This window comes from Fukomys damarensis, unplaced genomic scaffold, assembly GCF_012274545.1.
Source record: "Fukomys damarensis isolate Sample0158 unplaced genomic scaffold, DMR_v1.0_HiC HiC_scaffold_36, whole genome shotgun sequence".
Lineage (NCBI taxonomy): Eukaryota > Metazoa > Chordata > Mammalia > Rodentia > Bathyergidae > Fukomys > Fukomys damarensis.
Genome location: NW_022900948.1, coordinates 7349256 through 7368220, shown reverse-complemented (window position 1 = coordinate 7368220; position 18965 = coordinate 7349256). Strand labels below are relative to the sequence as shown.

Genomic DNA, 18965 nt, shown 5'->3' with positions numbered 1-18965 from the left:
GACTGCAAGAGTGTACATAGATTGAAATGTAAGAGTCATACTTTTGCATTAATAGACTTCCACAATTACAAGCTTGGTAGATTGAGATTACTGTTCCAATAATTGTAGCCCTTCTTTCTCTGATTTAAATAGCATTCTGTTGGCCTGCATTTTGAGCTGTGGTCTATTTCTCCCATTTTTCTGTATGTTATTTTTTTCTGCCCCAGGTAGAATTTTTCCTTGAGTATCTAAAGCTATCCAAATATATTCCCTCTTTAAATTAAAAAATGTATAGGTAATTAAATATTTTGTAAATTTTCACCCCTTCTGAGGGACTACCCAATGGCTACCTTCCTAGTTCAACTGAATTTCCAAGAGTATCCTTTGTGCCTCTTCCTCAACCTATTGTTTTGATCTTCCTGTCCCTGACAGTTTTCTCTAGAAGCCACAGTTGCTAATTCAGTTGATTTTGCTGCTGTCCAGAATTTGAAACCATTGACAATTGAATCAAAATATCTCTTCACTTTTCAGTTTTATCATTTGATCCTGTTCACTCTCCAGCTTTTTTTTTTGAGTGATTTTCAGGGATATTTTTCAAACAAATAGTCATTTAAACATCAGCATTATTCAGGAATGTAATGCTGACCTATAGCCACCTCACTGTATTTACTCTTCCGAATACTTTAGTCACTCAAGTTTCTATACCCATTAGTTTGTCTTGTGATCCTAAAGGTGTGTTTGCCTTTGTGAGAGAGAGAGACAGAAACAGGTGCAAAGGTCACAGATTAAGTCTGTTTCCTTAGCTCCAGAGCTATTAAGGGAAACTTCTTTGAATTATTAGTGTAGATGACATAAAATATCTACAATAAACATATTCCAACTGAACTCATTCTCCCTCAATATGTTTTGACATTTTCTTTTTCTGTTCAGTGAATATCTTTATTTTCATATAATTTTCCAGTTTAAATTCTGACCTCATTGTTGATTCCACATTTTTCTGTTCCTAAAATGATTATAAATATTTTTCAAATCTGTCTCCCATTTTCTACCATACTTTGTTTTTACCATAACACACAGACACACATGCACGCACGCACACACACACGCACACACACACATATTTTTTAAACTTTGGTGGTACCAGTGATTGAACTCAGGGCCTTTGCATTGAGCTACATCCCAGCTCTTTTTATTTGTTTATTTTTGAGACAGGGTCTCACTAAGTCACCTAACCTGGCCTCAAATTCACCCTTCTCCTTACTAAACCTCCCAGAATGTTGAGATTCAGACCACACCCTGCTTATCATGAAACTTGTAATCATCTCTCTCCTCTCCTCGTAGCTTAGTCACATATCTTCAGAGATAGACTTTATACTATCAAACCCTTTCTTCTTATATTTTCCTTATATTTGCTTAAACGGGGATAGTTACAATTAAAAGAAAAATGTACATTTTTCATTTTATATAGTAGGATGTAGATGTTTTTAAAGAAATCATTAAATTAAATAAATATACTTGGAAGTTAGAGAAGTAATACAGTTTTCCTAGTTAAATATTAAGCAAATGTACATCTACTTGAGTAGGAATACCGAAAAACATTCTTTTTCACTGGTGTGGAAAGAGGGGATGTTTTTTATATCCTTCTAGATCTGAATTTAGTTATGGTCCATAAATTCACTGAATCCAAGGAATTTAAGAAATCCTACTAACACAAGATTTGACTTTTAAATATGATCATCTCACTGTTCTTGTTTACAGATGTGAAACAAATTTCCATCTGTTGCGTTCTTAAATGGTGCTGCTTTCCTTCCCCTGCCAGAATTAATTATGAATGATTCTAGAGAGTCTTAGTGTCTCTTATCCAAATTCAAAATTTCAGCATTTAATTTCAACTTCTCCCTGGCATGAGACACTTCAGTATTACAAGTGCAGTTGATATTATATAATTCTGAAAATTTTCTAGTTCATTCAAAATATTTGAGACACTATATACTACTACTAATTATGCAATTCTTCTTAACCAGGATTTGTGACTTATTGATTGATCAAGATGTGGTAGTGATTTCTATATTAACAATGTGTGTATTTGTGTGTGTGTGGGGGGGTGTATGCACACATAACATGACTATGGTAATGATAAACAGAATTTTTTAAAAGGGGGTAGCAGATGCCAGGAAAAATGTCAGGCCTTCATGCCAGACATAATAGCTTGTTTACTGTTTCTTCAGAGTGTATTAAATGAAGGAGAAAGAGTTAGAAGGGAAAAAAGAGGAAAATGAGTAGGAGAAGCCAGAAGTTTTCTCAGTATAGAATATAGCTCTCCGGGAGCATTGTTAATGAAAGACTGGGGCTGAAAACAAAATACAATGAATTGAAAAGTTAATAGAGGAGAAAAGGTAGAGGCAGTGAGAGCAAACTCTCAGGAAATCTGACAATTAAAAAATACAGAAATTACAAAGTAGCTCAAGGGAAACAGGATTGATTAAAAACAAAGGCAGGGTGTTGCACAAAAATAATAATATTTTCTGAAGACAAGATAATAAACTCTATTATTAAAAGAATTACTGTGTTGATTTTTCAAGATTTTCTCCTATTTTAATCACTGCTTTCTGGAAGCAGCACCATTGTGTGTATGCATAGTTTCAATATATACAAACAAAGAATTTCCCCACCTAAAAACCACTGTGAAAGGTATTCCCTTGGACAGAGAACCTCAGTCCTGCAGAATCACACATAGAAGGAATTTGGGGAAATGAAATGTAATATCTTCCTAAGTTTACAGAGAGGTCTTGATTCCTTGAACATTTTTGGTAGATGTAATTTCTTGAAGGCAAGGCCCATATCCATAATGTTAAATTTCCCTTCCTCAAGAAGGCGCTACATGAGGATATACTCCTAAGTGAAATAAGTAACACATGTGTAAATACCTAATAGTTTCTCTGGTGTGAATAAACCATAGTACATAAGATCCTAATGAGATAATTGACAATGTCAAATAGGAAGAAAAGGGCTAAAGGTGTAGGGAAAGTGGGAAGGGTAGGGGAAAGGTAATAAGAAAAAAGAAAAAAAACATGAGAAAATGAAAAAATGGAAATAAAGTATTTGTAAATAGGGAAGGGAGGAGGGGGTGAGGGGAGGGCAAGGATAAAGGGAAAAAATGAGAACCAAGACCTGTCATGTAAAGGTACAAGATCCCAATGATGAATGTAACTGTACTGTATGACTAAAATGTACCAATAAACTCAATGAGAAATTGGAATTAATCTGTCAATATCTGATTTTTGGGATGTTTATGGGGATAGCATTGGATAAAAAAAAAAAAAGGCTGCTACATGAAACAGTAGCCTCCTTCCCATAATGCTCTGTGCCTGAGATGGCTGTCACATGGGATAACAGCCTCTTTGTTAAACATGGCTTCTCCTACCAAGGGACAGCTTCTTCTTCCCATCATGCCTCTTCTCCCACCAAAAGAGTAACCTAGTACTTGCTACCTCCTAGCAGCTAGTGGTGTCACAGGCTCCTCCAATCTCTTAATACCACCTCACTCAACTCCACCCAGATCAGGCTAACCCCACCCCACTCCTATAAAAGAAGCTCCTTGTGCTTCTCTCCTTTGTTTGGAGACAGCCTGGTAGATCCTCCCCATAACAAAGACTTGTTGTACTTCTGGTCTGGTCCTGGTTTTTTGGCTCTTTTATCTAACATATTGTTCATTTGCATTATCTTCAGCATCTGAGCCCAGTGAGAGGCTAGCAGAATTTGTGCTGAGGGGAGGTTTGTAAAAAGGAGAATGAAAGAACATGTCCAGGGTCGCTTTCTGCCTCTGTCTCCATGCCCTGTATAGTCTCCCAAATTAGGAAGACTCATAATTTCTAAAGAATTATTATTTAATGTGTAATAAAATGTTTAATATTGTTTATTTTAACTTCTACATCAAAACAAAAAATTGTACACATTAATGGAGTACCTTACAATACTTGAATACAGATAATTTATCATCAGGTTAAACATGACTATATCCTCAAACATTTACCATTACTTCATGGGCAAATCTTTGCAAATGCCTTCTTCTACCTTTGTGCAATGTACAGTTCAGTACTGTTATCTGTCATCACCTCCCTTGCAAAAATACCCAGAACTTGTTCTATTGATCAACCTGTTCCTAGCATATGCCCCAGCCTCACTTTTCCCAGCCTCTAGTCTGAAGTTCTGCAACTCATCTTTTTAGATCTACATATAAGTTTGATCATTCAATACTTTTGATACAATGCATGATGGAGATAGAGTTCAGATTCTTGTACAAGAGAACAAAGAATTGCAAGTTATATACATGATGGTAAGGAAAAAATACCTAGCCACATTTATTGAAATTAACGAGAGAGCTGCACTCACAGCTATCAATTTCCTCTTGGAGGAAACTAAAAAAAATTGGCAGAAGCAGGAGAGAAAAGTGCTCTGCAGCAGGGACGAAGGAATGGAAATAAGTTAGACTGTCAGATTTGAAAAAACGGTGCTCCATTGCCAGGTTGCCCTCATGGGGCCTTTCAGGATACCACCGACAGATTGACAGGGTGCTGGTCACGTTAACTTCTTTCTACTGCACATGACCTTTCCCATTATTTAATTAGTTATAATTACATGAATAGTGTGCAGCCCATATGTATGAATCCGGAATGAGTTTCGAGTGAGGAAAGTTCAGTGTAGGTCAGACCAATGCATCTGACATACACATGCCCTGGTCTAGAACTTTAGGAATTTCCTGGTTCCCTGTTATTCTTATTTCTGGAGGAGAGGTGGGGTGCTGTGCAAGTCCAAGTGAATGCAGAGGGAGTGATACCACAGCTGCAGTTGTGCTTTCCATACAACTTTTGTTTCCCTCCCTGTCTCATTCACTTCTTAAAATGATGTCCAGTTACCCTCATGCTGATGCAAATGAGAAGATCTTATTCTTTTTATGGTTGAGTAATATTCTATCATGTATACTGTGCATTTCTTTATCCATTCATCATATGATGGGCATTTAGGTTTTACTGATTTCATTTCCTTTGGATGCATAGCCAGTACTGAGATTACTGGATCATATGGTAGTTACAGTTTTAATTTTTTGAGGAACATGTATACTATTTTCCATAATGGCTGTTCTGTTTTTCATTCACAACAACAGTAAGGCAGGTTATCCATCTCTCTACATCCTCCTATTACTCGTTATCTTTAGTTTTTGATAATGGCCATTCTTACCAGGATGAGATTATCTCTCATTGTGGTTTTGATTTATATTTCCCTGATGACTCGTACTGTTGAGCATTTTTCATGTATCTGTTGGCCACTTCCATGACTTCTTTGGAAAATTGTCTATTTAGATCAATTTTCATTTTTAAATTGGGTTATATGCTTTTTTGTTATTGAGTTTTTGGAGTTCTCTACATATGGATATCAGATTCTTATTTTGTAATACATCAGACAGTAGTCCCTCAGTATCTATTGGGAATTGATTATAGGTCTTTCCCCCAATGCCTACCATACAGACACCAAAATCTCTGGATGTATAAAATGGTGGAGTTTCTGCAAATAACCTCCACACATCCTCCCATATACTTTGAATTATTCCTGTGTAGCTTATAATACCTAATGCAATAGTAATTCTGTTAATATTGTGTTTAAGAAATAATAAAATATGCATTCTCAGTACAGATACTACATTTTTCAAATATTTTTGCTCTGAGGTCAGTTGAATCTGTGCACATATAAACATACATAAGGCCAATTGTCATTTTACAAGTATTTCAGTATTATCCGTGTAGTGAGGCACTGAATAAGTCATGGAGGCACTGAAGAAAAAAAAATACCCAGTGACAGCTTATGAGAGTAAATTTTAATAAGGCTTATTAACAGGAAATAATAGAGAAGTCTAGAGTTAATAGTTATTTACCAGCAGGGGAAGGTCAACAAGAACCACATACAGGTGGAACAAAAAGCTTAGAAAATCCCACATGGTGGGAACAGGCGCATGTTGAACAATAGTACTGGCTTGATAAAATCACACTGGGATGCATACATACTTAACAACAAACACACGGTAAATCCTGCAAAGCTCCTGCTAATAGTTAATAACAGCACCACTCAGAAAGTCCAGTAATGATAGGCCAAATAACCATTTACCAGAAAGTAGTCAGAATGTCTAGTGGTGGCTGGCTGGACTACAGCATTCCAATTACTCTCTATAGTGGGGAAAATATTTTATAAATTACATAGTAGTGATGTTATTAGTTTGCTTCCCTTTTTATACGAACACCATTCCAAAAGCAGCTGACAAGGTATTGGAAGAAGTTTCTGCCAATCACAATAGTCTGCAGAGTTTCCAACATTCCTCTGAATATTTTTCTGGCTATTTTGGTCTCTGTCCACTTACAAGGTCCCCTTGACATGTAGGAGTCTTAGGAGCACAACAGGGTGATTTCACGGATGTGATGCCAGATTTCCTAGTTTTTCTCACGGGAGTTACATCTTACATGAGGAAACTGATGTATATAACTTGACTAATTCTACACCATTAATAATTAGTTCACTCATAATCAGGTTTTTCAGGATACTAGCCATATTTTTTCCCACCATACTGTGCCCTTTTTAGCATATGTCATAGGAAACATCTGTGATGATGTCCATGTGATGAAGGTTATTCTTTTTGTTCGAGTACTTTGATGAGCATATAGTTTTCCAAAGAAGACAAAAGAGGACAAAATACAGGTTGAAGAAACCACTGTACACACTGACAAACATGAGGGAAGATTTGATGGCTAGAAATGGATGACCCCTGACAGATGAGAGGAGACTACTGACCCCGATACTGACCCTAAAGGCCCCAAAGACTGACTGGATGCTTCCTTGTGACTTGAGGAGCCAGTTCATGATTTTTGTGAACATCTCAAATGATCTCTAAGTGGGACTATAAGGACAGAAGGATTTGCCTGAACTCCAACTTTGTATCTTCCTCAGGGTTTGGTTGAAATATTAGCTGCTATTACTTCTAAGCTTTTTTGCTGAGATCAAATGTAGTATCTGTTCCTATAAGTTTAAAATATTATTTGCTAGTACTAAATTTGATTCTCTTTTTGCTTCTTTTTGCTTTGTTCATAACTCTGATTAAAGGATAGAACAAAATTCCAATTTTGTTTCAGGATTGATGCCGCTAATATTCCAGCATACCTTCTTGATTTTATTCTTGGTGCTGAGTTTTGGTATACAATGTAGACCAGGTTTAATATTAAGAAATCATGAGTGTTTCAGCAAAAAGCTTTTTACTTCAGTAATGATTTACTAGTCTCTCAATATCAAAAATAAGTTTTGTTTTCATATTGCTTATTTATGTTTCTCCTTCTTGAAATTTATCTTTGGCCTAAAAGCATAGCTTCATACCCGGAAGAACAATTGGAATCATCACAGACATTGATCAGAGCTGTCTTAAGGTCTATGGCAGTCTGTAAAGACCTGCTATGAGACCCATAGCCCTCTATCTATCCTATTTTAAGCAGGGTATATTAATTTTTTTCCTGTTATCTTCTGCTCTTAGTTGTCCATTATCCTAATTTATTTAAAGTACAAACAACAGACACTGCCTTACTAAAATGAACACCAATCTTGAAAATTACTAATTAAATCCAACATTCTGTTGTACAACTATTGCTTGGATGAAGCAACCTTCCTGAAATTGTGGTTTAATTGAAAAATTTCTCCAAGCTCTTGATCTTGTGTATTTTAACTTTTACCTTTATACAACTTCTTTATAAAATCTCTGTGTATCCTAAATACCTAAATTCACATGAATTTCCCTCTCATGTTTTCATTTGTTTCTTTGCTTCTTTTTGGCACAGTTACCACAAAATAACCCTGAGAGAGCATCATAATCTTGGGCTAAAGTCCTATCTTTAAGAATTGTTACCTATGTGATTGGGTTCTGATCGTGTTGCGGCCTATGTGCCAAGCAGTCTTGTGAGGAGAAACACTCTACGTAGTAATGATACTTGTGACTGGGAGGCCCTGCGTGAATGCCTCTTAGCCTCTGCATTTGCCTCTGCTTCTCTGTACCTCCAGGTTTCCCTGCTAACTTCTCTATAATCATGTCAACCTTCCAGGTTCTCCTAGACCATGCAGTCTTTCTGCTTCTAGGGTTTTTTGCTCCTCTTAACAAGAAGTATTTCATACTGAGCATGTGCGTGTCTAGATTATTTTTTATGTTTCAGCTCAGGAGCCTTCCATGATTATCTAACCTAGACTCTTCCAGTTTTATACATTTTCTAACCTTACTCTTTTTATAGCTTTTATTATAAAGTATCGTTGACTTATTCATTAGTTTTTTCTTTAATCTGTTTCCAGAGTCACTATGAATGAGGGAATCTGTTCTGCTTTGTTGAATGGTCTATTTCCCGGCACCTGACAACACAGTAGATGTGAATGCTCATTAAATATTAATTAAGTAGAGGAAAGAAGAATGGAAGGAAAGGATGAGAAGGAAGGCAGAAAGGAAGGAAGGAAGAGGAGTAAAGGATCAACTGGGCCATTTTTTATTTTTCTTTTCTTTTTTTCTTTTGGTACCAGGGATTGAACTGGGGATATTATGCTTGTGAGGCAGGTGTCAGCACCATTGAGCTATCCCGCCCCATGTTTTGTTTTGTTTTGCTATAGGTTCTCACTGTGTAGTTCAGGCTGGCCTTTAACTCACAGCTATCCCTCTGCCTCGGCCTTCATAGTGCTGGGGTTACAGGCTTGTGACACTGCTTGGGCCTCAATGGGTCTTACTTATTTCTCACATGGAAAGACTTCTGAGTATGGAGAAACACTTTAATATTTGGAATACTCTTTACATAAGTCAGTTACTGAAAATATCCACCCTATCCTTTTCTTGTAGCTGGCTACAGGAGTCAGAAGACTATGTCATTATAATTATCCATGACTCCGTGGACACTAGATTAAATACCAACATTATCTAATGTTTAAAGCTCATAGGAATGGCACTCATAAACTCCAGCTTCCACAGGAGCTAAGATTGTCATTAACACTAATGTGCTGTGGATGTTTCCTCTCAGCCCTCAGTGCCTCCTTTTCTGTGTACTTTAGGACCCCCGAAACACACAAGCTTGGCCTAGTTGAGATCTCAGTTCATAAGAGCATGTGTCTCCCTCCCCTTTATCACAACAGAATAAAGAAGTTATTTTGCTCCTGAACTTTGAATTTTGAGAGTAATGAGAAGCTGTTTTCTGAGATCAATCCTGTGCCATGGAATTTACTGTTTCAATTAGTGTGTTAAGACTCTTTCTTAAAATATTTGGAAGGACCAAGATACGAGTACTCACTTTTTCATGGCATATGTGCTTGGGGAATTTAGTAGCATTTGATAGCTATTATTGGGTACCAGATGTGATCAAAATATACCATGAATATTTAAATAAAATGATGGTAAAAGACACATTGCCATTAATCCCTGCTCAAGATAGCCCTTCACTATAAATGGACTTATCTTATTATTCTCGCCATTCTGTCAGGCAGTTTTGGATGTACTCTTTCCAAGACACAATCAAAAATATAGTGAATGCTGCTGCTAAATAACATCCAACAGGAGGGCAGGCTCATAGAGACATCGTGGTGTGTTGTCACGTCACCCACCTTATTCACTCACTGTATCTGGCATCCTGTGTCTGTGGCACTTCCTTAAAGTCAGAATGACCAAGAAAGGTACATTTTTTAAGTGAATTCAGGACATCGAAGCAGCCACAAGAGTGTAATAAAGACACAAAAGAACTCCCAGAACTGCTTCAAAAAGTGCCAAGAATGATGGGTTAAATGAGTTCAGGGAAAAGGGGGGTATTTTGAGAAGGATCAATGTAACTGTATCTTTTATTATAATACTTTTTTCATCTAAGAATTAATGGTATTTTTAACTTTTTTTTTTTTTTTTTGTATCAGGGATCGAACTGCAGCCCTCATGCTTGCTGCAAGGCAGGCACTGAAACCACTGAGCCAAATCCCTGGCTTCGTAGTATTTTTAGATCATAGGTCATACTGCACTAGGCTTCTAAGCACAGATTCCCTTCCATACGATCAGAATTCTTACTAGAGCATAATTTAAGCATGATGTACCCAGAACAATAGCAAATGATTGCACATCATGAAAAATGTTTTTAAAGAAATATATTTACATTTTATTTTTCTAAATTTAGATGTTTTCAGTAATGGAAAAAGGTAGTATCTATGTAATTTCCTGTCGCGCGCACCTCGCCAGCAAGGAGCACGCAACACTCAGGATTCTTCTGAAGCACGCTTTATTGGAGTTTCTTCTACATTCTTCAAGATGGCGGAAAGACCCCGAGCCGGATGCGAGCCTGCCTTTTATAGCCTCCCGGGTGACGTAGCCCATTTCTATTGGTCAATGCCGGCCTGCGTCATTCTGACGAGCCAAGCGCCCCTTCTGCGCATGCGTGAACCGCCATCACCGGCGGACTCGCATCCGGGATTCATGCAGGGCATGAAGAACCCGGAAATAATGGCGCGCGACAATTTCCAGTGAAAATATTTGTTTATCGAAAGTCCTTATTTGAAAGTAAGTACTGTTAGATAATCACACAGTAAAAATAATAAATATTCATTTAAATTTGACAATAATGCCCTCTTCTTTGTAGTACCTGCCTTAGTTTTAATTTTCATAATAAAGATGTATTAATTGGAAGTGTTCTTAGCATTAGAATATTTAAGGTTCTGAAATGGAATTAAAACAGCCAAGTAGAAATGGAAGAGGCACAAAAACAGAGCCCTGAAGAAACCAAAGAATTCCAGGAAGGCAGAGAGGTTGATATACCCAAAAAGAATGACTAGTAAGGTAGTGGAATACAGCAAAGTAAAGTATACTCCAGTAGCCCGAAGAAAAACAAATTTTAGGTGTTTTACTTACTACTAGGAGATTGTTAAATATTACATAGTGACAGAGGCCCTAAAGAAGAATTCAGTTGTCAGGCGTTGGGAGTTTTCTCTTTTTATTTCTGAGTCAAATTCCTTTCACCTCTCATCCTTTTTTACTTCAAATATAAGGTGAATCACCATTTTTCTGATTCTCTGCCCAGAAAACACATTATTAAATCATAGCACTCTTCCTGCATAAGTCTGAATTGTGCCTAGACTCCCTTTCAATACAGTTCTCACAACCATCCAAACAAATCCGTAAAGGGTGGAATATGTGATAACAAGTGTTTCTAGTCCCTGCTGCAAATGTTATTTGAATCATTTGCAATTTAATTGTTTTGTAGTTGAAATAAAATTATATACAATGCTTTATCATTTAAAAATCAACTGAAATTAGAGTTTCATTTAAGTTTTAATTTCTACCCTTGTGGTGTGATCTTGAAAAATTTTGTCTCACTTTGAAATATGTTTCATTATTCTTGAATTTATAAATTCACCCTGTAAATAGAGCATATCTCATATCATTTGACTTATTATCAAAGTGTCTGAATCAGGCCTAACTTTTCAATTCTTTGCTTTCCTTTCAGTGAGGTAATTATGAACTTTAATGTGTATAAAATTTGTTAGGCAAAAGAAACAAAAGGAGATGTGTGAATTTATAATGGGAGAACCTAATTTGTGTTGTTGGAATTAGCGGGTAAAGCAAAGTTTTCAGGCTGATGGAAATATTTTCAACATAGACGGAAGAATGATGTGAAACTCTGATATTAAAGAGCTTATAGATTTTTGGAAAGTGAAAGACCAAAATATTTGGGGAATATTAACCATTAGAGAAGATTTACCAAGCAAAAGCCATGAAATGAAGAAATAAGAGAAATATTCACATAGTACTAGCATTTTTAAACAATCACTGTGGCTGTACTATGGAAAAGAATTTGCAGGAAAAAATAGATGTTGGGAATATTACTGTGAACTATTGCAATGATTTAGAAAATGTTGGTATTACTTTCTTGGGGAAATAAATAGAAAGTTGGGTTGATGCTGAAGATTGTTACGTTCTTAGTAATGGAAAATGTGTTCCTTCTCTCAGTGGCATATTAGTCTGGTTTCCATTGCTAGAACGAACTACCTGAGGCAGAGTAATTTGTAAATAAAGTAGGCTTTTTTAGTTCCCTGCTCTGAAGGTCCAAGAGATGTCACTGGCTTTTGCTCTGTTCTGATAAGTGCTGCCATGGTTACATTGCAGCGTGGCCTTATTATTATTGCAGGTGCTCCTCTGGGAAGTAGGAATCGCATGGTAAGATAGGGAGCTAGAGAAGGATTCAGAAGTTAGACTTGCTCTTTTTATAACAATTTGACTTTACAAGAACAAAAAACTCAGTGAGACCCACATCAATCCTCCTGAGTGCAGTGCTCCCAAGGACCTAATCACCTTGCTTTAAGCCTCATTCCTTAAAAATTGCATCACAATGGGGCCACACTTCCAACAAATGTTACTTTATGGGACAAACCACATCCAAACCATGGCATATAAATTTGCTTATTTCTATTAAGAAACTTGGAACCCGAAAAAGTTATTGCATTTCAACAACTACTATTCTGTAAATAAATTTTCTATGATGTTCCTCACCTTTTCAAGGTGATGTCTCACCTTTTTAAGTTATATTAATTTTATTAAATAAAACTTTCCACTTGCAAGATTTGTTTATACCATGGCCCTGTCATGCCTCTCTTATATATGTCCACATATGTGTTAAATACAATGATAAAAATATATAAAAGTGTATAATACAGATGTAAGATTGGAGCCAAATTTGCTCTAAATAATAGAAGACTACAGTTTTAGCATCAGCTTTTATTTTAACTGTTCATGTTACCTAAGAAAATTTATCTTCAGGGTGCATTTATACTCTTCACACAGATGTTATAAAAATCAAAGGATGAAATAAAAGTAGAAATATTTAGACTGTTAAGGTCTTCTTGAATTTTTATCATAAAATATCATTTTAATGATATTATTTAAATGAAAGGAACCAACTGAGATTGTAATTCCATTTCTCCTTTGAGTGGCTGCAGGTTTGGTTACTATTGATGAAACGATGGAATGCATTCTTGGCTGCTCATTGTACCATTAAATTACATAGCTTTCACCTTATCCCTGAGAGCCTGTCACATGGAATAAATGGCTCAAACCACACTCTTGACAGTGCTAGGATTGTATGAAAGTGTAACTTTAGACAGAAATCAAATCAAGACTGTGGTCAGTTAAAACTTTCTTCAGATCATTATTTGTTTCACTTTCTCAATCATCAGGGAAGAATGCATGCAAGATAACTTCTCAAGAAATCAGAATGTTTGTATCATATCTTTGTAGAACCATTACCATTTAGAGCCAATAATGTTATTCAAAATATAAAAACAATAATGTCATTTAAAACAAAAACATACCTTACACTTGCAAAATTCAGGAGAGTAAAATCAGCCCAGGACTACTTTCCCTCTCTTTCTCCTTGTAAGAAGGTAACCCAAAATAAGCAGATGGCGTTCTGTGGGCCGAGGATGAATGACTAAGGATTCATGGCAGGATCACATCACAAGATTGTGTGTAACTGATGCATTTAACTCTAAAATCTTCACGTTCTGCAGAATGGTTAAAGCATTGCTCGAACTGCATTGAGAGAAAAAAAATTGGCATGATTCAAAAATTACAATATGATGATAAATGAAGTATTTTCACTACTATTATGTGTTTGGTGAGGTGATGATTCCAATCATTGAGAATGCTAAAAGCTGTGCCATTTGCCATGATCAGTATTATAAATAATAAGGTCAGTAAGACAATTATATTGTTTGGTGCCTAAATTTATCTGATTCTTATTCTGCCTTTTATTGCCCAAGTGTTTCCTGGAATCTTAACTATGTGTCAGGCCCTTGTGGAAGCCCTGGGGTTATCAAAATGAGTAAGATTCCTAGCCTCAAGGGGCTTATATTTTAATGGAAGAAACAAATCAGTAAACTAGTAATTACAAATGCTATCACTGTGAAAAACCTGTCATTTTATATTTAAAATACATGTTATTTAGATAAATTTTACATAATATAAAAATAGGCTAAATTTGTACTTTAAGGCTAGAAATTGGTATAGCAAAACAAGACCAAATGCCATCCAGAAGGGTTAATTGAATGACAGTGCTTGAGTTTAGTCTTGGAAATCTGAAAGGAAAATATCAGGCTACATAAATTCTTATTAGAAAAAAAGAAGCAAACTGGTTCTTTGTGTTTCACAAACCTTTGCTTGCTCTCAATTTTCAAAGCAGTTCTGCACATTGGACCTCATTCAATAAATGTAAATGTGAGCCTCATGTTAAGTTTTTATAGCGAAACATAGAAAACATTTTATGATGATTATTTTCTGGGATGCTCTCTATAAAACTTTAAAGTGAAATAATGGTACTCAGCTATATGAAGAAAAATGTTTTACAGGAGTCTAGGCAAATGTGATTGAGAAATATTGACTCATGCTGATCCAGGGTAAAATATAAAAATTAAATTAGTTTGAGAAGCATGGAAAAAAGAATAATCTTTATATTAACTTTAAGATATTTTCAGTCTTCTTGGCTTTTTATGAGACTTACTGAAAAAAAAAGTGATGCTGGTTTGTCCCTAATGTGAACATAGTGTCCTAATTCTTATAGCTTTGGGGAGGGCTAGTGCATTTGCTTTGGGTATCAGATGATAGGGTTAGCATTCCGTGTAGGAGCATTCTGTAGTTAATATGGAGACGTACTCCAGTTTGATAGGACTGGAAGTGAGTATTATTAACTTTTCAAAATTAATTGCCTATAACTGATATTAGAACTCCTATATTCTTTTTCTTCTTTTTTGTTTTCTTTTGGTTTTTTGAGACAGGATCTTACTATGTAGTTGAGACTGACCTGGAACTCACTATGTAGCTCAGGTTGGTCTCGAACTCATAGCAATCCTCCTGCCTCAGCCTCCCGAGTGCTAGAAATACAGGCGTGCACCACGATGCCCGGCAAAACTCTGATATTCTAATTCCTGGTTATAATAATCCAGTTATTGAATCCACTGGAACTTCAAGAGTGCAGAGGTTCTTCATATTAAATTTACCTGGACCACGGGAAACAGCTTTTCTAATAATACATGTGGGCATACCTCTCTGCTTTATATTTATTATTTTCCAGTGCTGCCAGGTCATTTTGCTAATTGATCAGGCATAAAACGTTTAAGGAACTCACTGACCTAATAAGAAATGGAAGCGATGCTGTGGGAGAGCTTGGAGTCTCCATGATAAGGACCTACTCACAGGTAAAATTACTGCATTCTGGCTGCGCCTTCACCTTGACTGGGTAGAAGCTTGACTAAGACGTAACTCTGAAAATCCCATAAGTCCAAAATAATTCAAGAATACATTTTCATCTAAATTATATGTATTTCATTTTAAAAAATATTGTCAATTTTAATTTTCAAGATAATTTATCAGGTATTTTATTTGTTTTATCTGAACTCTTCAAAAAATTGAATAGTTAAAAATGAAATTCTCTATTATAATTATCTACATATTTACACTAGAAAATTCTATGAATTTTTCTTTTCCAAGGTTCACGCATGCTGATCTCAGTTAGTCTCACTGTCACTAAACTACCCTAATCGTTACTTCAAGGATTCAGTGTTCACTAGAATATATTCCATGAGTGAGTTGTAAATGATGCCTTGATTTCCAAACCATCTTAGAGGTATACAATTTCCAGAAAGCTTCAGCGTCACCTTTCTACCTTAAACTACTTTTAAAGTAGCACAATGGCCCGAAATTAGAAAAGCTTCACATGAGAGGTGATGTCACAATCTGACCACTGTAGATACACAATAGACATTTGTAATCACCCAGATCTTAGAGTTTAAACTTGTATTGTGACATTATTGTGACTAATGAGACAAGTAGAAGCCACGTGATAGTTATATTTTTGTGAACTAGTTAAAATTACAGAGAGAGGGTGGGCATGGTGGTGCACACCTCTAATCCCAACTACTTGTGGGGGCTGAGGCAGAAGGATCCTAATTTTGAGCCCAGCGTGGGTAATTTAGGTGTTTGATATTCAGTTTACTGGATTATCCACTAAGCTGCAAGTTGTAAAATACTAAAATGTATACCTGGGGAGAAAATCTGTAAAGAAAATGTATGCAGCCACTGATGCTTAGAAATATGAATCCATCCAATGTATTAGAGAAAAAAATAATGCATTGGTAAACTTCTGCATTTAAAAAAATCCTGAGTAACACATTTCAACACTTACTTATGTGCCAAAGGAATCTCTCGATTATGAAATTATATGTTTGGGGCAAGTGTTGACAAATCAGGATTTAAAATCAAACAGCCCTGAATGTTGTGGCATGAATTTTATAGGACCTGAATCTTTAACATAATCCCCATGAAATCTTAATCATTTCCTAAGGTACTTTTCATATCTTCCATTGTCATCATTTTAAAATTGAAGGCCATCCAGCATTGGATTCTGACAAGAATATTAAATATATCATATATCTCAAAGGAAGCAGTAGGAGTAATGTTACTGCTATTTGTTCAGTAAAATTTATGAAGATGATCTTTGATTGGCTAAAAGATTTCAGCTCTCCTATGATTTAACAGCTCAGCACACATTGATTTGCCTAATGATTTACTTTTAAGCCTGAATATCTTTGAAAATAATTGGATTTTTGGACCCTTCATTTTGCTGTAGAATATAGACACATTATTTTAGAGAGGAAAAATAATGTTCCTTCTGATTAGGGTATGTATTAAATTATATTGCCCATTTCTTGTTATAAGATTCTTTCTTAATCTAGAGAAGCCTTATTTGAAAACTGTTGAAATTCAATTTAAAATAGTGTAGGGAAATAATTTCTCCTATTCCAGCTCCTTTTTTTTTTAACCTGAACCTAGCAGAGAAGATACTAGATTGTGAATTTAGAGATTAAATAAATCAGGCTTTGTTGAATCCCTTCGGTATTCAGGAAATAGCTGGCCCAGTATATTCAGGCTTAGGGTCAGGTCTTTGGATTTCTTAGTTGTTTTTTCAATAATGCCTAATTAACCTACAAACTTTCATTGCATAGATTTTTATGTTGCTTTTGGTATCACTTGTTTGTTCTCATAGTTTGTCCCATACATGCATAGCAATTTTGAATGTGAGGGAGGGAGACGTTGGCTCCAATAAGTGTGTATAAGAAGGTTGAAAACCTCACTAGTTTATTTCCTATCCTACTTTGCTCCTCAGATATTCACACTATCCAAGTCCTGCTAAATTAATTGGACTGATGTCAGAACATCGGACTTTTATTATGCCCAATGCTGAGTTGTTATTTTGAGAAATATCACACAATGTCTAGTATATTAAAGAAAAATAAAACATCATGATTTATAGGCTTCAACTTGATAGTATGATTTACAGCATCAAAAAACTGCTAATTAAACTGTTTAATATATCAACTTTTGTTTAGAATTATGATTCTCAATCATAGTTTTTTGTTTTTTCTTTTCTTTTGTTTTTGTATGGGGGATCGAACTTGGACCCTAGCACTTACAAGGTAGGCAGCGAAACCACTGAACCAAATCTGCGGTTCAATCATAGCTCTCACATGAAAAACAGTCATTGTTAAATATTGTTTACTGTGATCCAGACTAAATGAAAATATATTTCACAGTGCAATTCAAGAAACACATGATTTGCACACATATATACATAAATACACATCTGAAAAAAATATTCCTACTTATAATGCATTTTAACTTTCCTGTACTATTCTATTTCTTTTTTGAAAAAAAGATGTTGCTTATTATCCACTTAATTGATTTAAAGAGGATACATAGTGCTACTGAGAAATAAATTGTTGATAATATGGTCTAAATCTCCCCTACACAAGCCTTAAGTATGGTGAACTTTTTAACGTATTTTTTAACTAACAAATTCAGATATTAGTTTAACAAGTGATATTCATTGCTCATTTTTATCTTTCTCAGAGTTATGGTTTGTATGATTCTTTTTAGTTCTAACATATGCTAATTATTCTATACGTTTATATGAGAAAGTTACCTGAATCTGGCAACTTAGAAAAAAAATCATTGATTCCAGAGACATAAAGACACAGTGGCAATATCCTAACATACTTATTTCTCTTTTGACTTTCTGGTTTGGAATTTTATGCTTCCTAGGAGAACTAGAGACCACATACATAGCAACAGAAAGAAAAGAAGCTACAAGCCTCTTGTACTTCACTCTTCATACTGCAGATAGTCTTTGAATTTTGGGATTCTACCAATGGGTCTTCAAATATATCCCACTTTACTTCAAGTTTTACTTACTATTTGTTGCTACTGCAAGTAAATTGGCTGCTGGTAGGTAACATTGTGTGTTTCCCAAAATGATTTCATAATTGTTATTAGTTTCTTTTATATTATAGTCACATTTAGACTTGAAGTGGAAGTACCACTATTCTGATATCTCTAAAAGTTACTTATATTCATATTCATATTTATTAGAAATAAAAATTCAAGCTATGAGGTGTTTATTGGCAATAAGACAAAGTTCTGATCAAACCATTTTATTAAGTAATCACAGATAACTTCCCACCTAGCAGATTTCACAGAAATCTTTTCCTAACTTTTTTTTTTTTTTTTTTGCACCGGGGATTGAACTTGGGTCCCTGCTCTTGCAATGCAGGTGGTAGAACCACTGAGCTAAATACCCGGACCTCCTAACTTCTTTCTGAAGCAACTTATGTGACTATCAGAAAAGTTAACTGTAAAATAATAATGAATTATTATTCTGATTAAGTGCCTACTTATACACAAGTCTCTGTGTTGCTTGAAATATGTCATTGAAAGAGACAGTTTTCAAATAAAAATATTAGAAGATAAATCAGAAAAGTTATGGACCAACATATTAATAATGAATTTTAAAACTTTACAAATATATATAGATATATATATATCTATATCTATATATAGATATAGATATATA

The 18965-nt window shown here is 35.3% G+C and overlaps 1 protein-coding gene and 1 pseudogene across 2 annotated transcripts in view; both read left to right on the top strand.

Annotated features, from left to right (window-relative positions):
• Positions 1-18965, top strand: part of Lingo2 (leucine rich repeat and Ig domain containing 2) — a 1157994-nt gene that overhangs the window by 370064 nt on the left and 768965 nt on the right. The window lies entirely within an intron of this gene.
• Positions 6997-7086, top strand: LOC117284379 (annotated as a pseudogene).